This window comes from Sinocyclocheilus rhinocerous, unplaced genomic scaffold (assembly GCF_001515625.1).
Source record: "Sinocyclocheilus rhinocerous isolate Xijiao unplaced genomic scaffold, SAMN03320098_v1.1 scaffold3604, whole genome shotgun sequence".
NCBI classification, from domain to species: domain Eukaryota; kingdom Metazoa; phylum Chordata; class Actinopteri; order Cypriniformes; family Cyprinidae; genus Sinocyclocheilus; species Sinocyclocheilus rhinocerous.
In genome coordinates this window covers 28115-31864 of record NW_015632990.1, presented here as the reverse complement: position 1 = coordinate 31864, position 3750 = coordinate 28115, and positions in this window count along the sequence as shown.

Genomic DNA, 3750 nt, shown 5'->3' with positions numbered 1-3750 from the left:
TTAATTAATCGATTAATTAATTAATTTATTGATTTTATAGTTTTATTTTATTTTGTGTTTTTATTTAGTATTTTTTTGTTTTGTTTTGTTTTGTTTTGTTTTGTTTTTTGTCATGCAGTTTTTAGTATTTAATATTTATTTTAGTATTAGTATTTTTATTTAGTTTTTATATGTTATGTTGTTTAATTTTGTAGTGTAGTTTTATTTTATTTTGTGTTTTTATTTTATTTTAATTAATTATTGTATATGTACAGTATTATTTTTTTTATTTTATTTTTATGTCATTTTAAATATTTTGTTCATGTTGTCTTTAGGTAAAACATTTACACTATTATGCCACCGTGCAGTGTTATATGGTTATTTCATTATTTTATTTTAATTAATTAATTTATTTATTTATTTATTTATTTATTGGTTTTGTAGTTTTATTTAGTGTTTTTATTTAGTGTTTTTATTTTTATTTATTTTTTTTATGTTTTGTTTTGTTTTGTTTTTTGTCATGCAGTTTTTAGTAAATAATATTTTAGTATTAGTATTTTTATTTAGTGTTTTTTGTTTTATTTTGTTTAATTTTATAGTGTAGTTTTATTTTATTTTGCGTTTTTATTTTATTTTATTTTAATTAATTAATTAATTAAAATGTTTTATTTTATTTTGATGTGTTCTGGGAGAAAATGCCAAAGCATTCCCAACACAACATGCAGTATTTTATTAATTTTCTTTAGAATTCTTTAGTTTAATATGATTGATATAAGCTAACAGCCTGACAATAGTAATCTAGGCTAGTATTAGTGACGATGGAGGCCTTTTGAAGTTTCTCCTGTTTGGTGACATTCCATTAAATATTTTGAAGGCTGTCAGTTAACGCTGAAATACCATAGATATGCTCTGTCCAGATAAATAAACAGATAGCTCCTAGTGGTGGACATGAACGGGTTATTTTGTTCGCTTCACCGGCCGGCTCCAGTTATATAGAAATACTGCTTATTTTGCTATGTTTCAGAATATCAAACTCATGTCTGTTAATATTAAAAACAGACATCAGTGCTGCACGGCATGCTGTTTTTCTTTGGCACAGCCTGTGAATGTGGAGAAAAAAAGAGCAAAAGATGTATTTAAAATTCCTTTAGAAAATGTAAACGGCTTGATTTATATTTTACACTGGACTTGTTGAAGTTCAAGAGGCCTTGGATATGAGCTGCAGATATAAGTAGTTGTAAACCCAACTCTTGAGTAAAGCCCACCCAAAAATAGAATGGTACATTCCAAACCAATATAACAGCGGCAATACACCATCACACAACCACAGTAAATGGTAAAATTATTGTGCGTCCATTCTAAGGCACGCCTTAAAAAAGCCCACTGTGTCCACACTCGCTACCGCAAGCATCAGATAGCACTTAAAAAAAATCCCTCTTCCTAATGTATGACTAAACATGCATTGCCAGTTCCAACAGGACAGTGCGTACCATATGAGTTTACCCTGTCACAACGCAGCAGAGCTGCCATCCCTTCAATAACAGGATATGGTCACGGTTTGCAATGCATAAAATGCACTTAAATGGAATTTTAATGTTTTTCTGCCCACTTCCAATGGCATTTTGGAATTTGAACTTCGTTTACTGTTTAGCCAAGCATGCTATGCCAGTCCATTCAGCAGAACTGAGATGTGATTAAAAAAGGAAGAGGTTCTTATTACAAGCGACGAGAAAACTCGATTAATACCGCCATTAGATTACTTCCAAGCAAGAGGAAAAAGACCGACCTCAATAGGTCATGGTTTAATGCTGTTAATCGTCTGCTCTATAGCACGGCCTTGATCCGCATACTTCTGGTGAGGTTCTTGGGAGTGTCTTACCCACAGCAAAACCAGAAATATATCTGCACCACAGTTGGTCTTCAAACCACCCACTTAAAACTTCCTCTAAGGACAAAGAGAACCCAAACGACATTCACACATGTTTGGGAGAAACGCACACGCATTTTGTGCCAGTGTTTTGATTTATTTTTGTTTTGTTTGTTTGTTTGTCTTTTATCTAGCATTGGCTAATTATCTCAGAATTACTATTATTTATTTATTTTAAATCGGGGCATGCCTTTGTAAATACTTACAAGCAAGGTTATGATTATGGTTATTTTTAAACTGTTGTTCTTTATTTTTCTGACTTATTTTTCTTTTCTTTTTTTCCTGCTAACCAGTATTGGGTAGTGTCTGTTTTCATATAATAAAACCCAAAATCTAACATCATTCATATATATATATATATGTGTGTGTGTGTGTGTGTGTGTGTGTGTGTGTGTGTGTGAATAAACATGCCATATTTAAATATATGGCATATATAATTAAAAAGTAAAAAAACACTTATGTATATTTAAAAAGATATTTTACCCTTATGACTTTAGTGTAGTTCATGGATAAATGAATGGATAAAATCATTTTCCAGTGAATATTCCTTTTCACTCAAGAAAGTTAAATGTTTGGTGAATGCTGTTTCATGTTGATTTCAAACCCTATATTTAAACAACTGTCAAAGTCTTTTAACCTGGTTTACGCTTTTGGCACGGAGATGGCACTGCCTTCACGGCTGCCAGTGTGGCCAACACTCACAAAACAAACTAGAACTCCAGACTGTTTTTGTTAGTTAACCCTGATCTGGCTGACATAGTAGAATCTTTTATATTAATAGTTACAGTATTGAAGTTCTGTTCAAACTCACTTGTAAACAAAAATGTATACGACCGTTTAAAAGTTTAGCGTTGGTAAGATTTTTTTATATATATATTTTTGAAAGAAGTCACCAAGTATGTAATTTTTTTTCTTTCTTTTTTTTCAGAAATATTGTGAAATATTATTACAATTTAAAATCGCTATTCTTTATTTTAATATATTTTAATATGCAATTTATTCCTGTGATGCAAAGCTGAATTTTCAGCATCATTCCTCCAGTCTTCAGTGTCACATGATCCTTCAGAAATCATTCTAATATACTGATTTGCTGCTCAAGTAACATTTCTGATTATTATCAATGTTGAAAACAGTTGTGCTGCTTAATGTTTTTGTGGAAACATTTTTCAGGTTTCTTTGATGAATAGGAAGTTTGAAAACAATTTAAAAGCCTTTACTGTCACTTTTGATCAATTTAATGTATCCTTGCTGAATAAAAGTAATTTCTTGAAAAAATAAAAATCTTTGAACAGTATTGCAATGGCAACAATTATGAAAGGAAATCATTACACTGAAAAAAATGGTGTAGAAACAATTTTTAACTTAATTGTGAAAATTTCACAATTAATTTAAGTGGCAAGAAATAGCATGTAACATTGAATTGAACATGAAATAAGAAAGTAGAAAGACTGAAATAATATTTTCTTGTAAAACGAACTCAATCTCTAACTTCAAAAAAAAAATTTTTACACTGTAAGAATTGTGTTTTGCCATCAGATTAACTAAAGAAATTATGCAGATCAGTTATCACACAAAAAAGTCTGATTTCTTTCTTGTCATTTCTGAGTGTAAGTTTGAGGAGGATGCAGCAGATATGCAACATTCTGGTATATGTTACTAAGACTGTACAGCACTGCCATCTCTTTAAAATGCCAAAAGTCCACTCAACTCTGCCGCACAAATGGTACAACAAAATAGGCTGTGCATGCATAAATTAAGCGTTAGTGTTAGTTCTGGCAGGTCACATGAGTCAAGCTTGCATCAGCTGATTCTCAGCTGATCACATCTACCTATAGGAATACGAC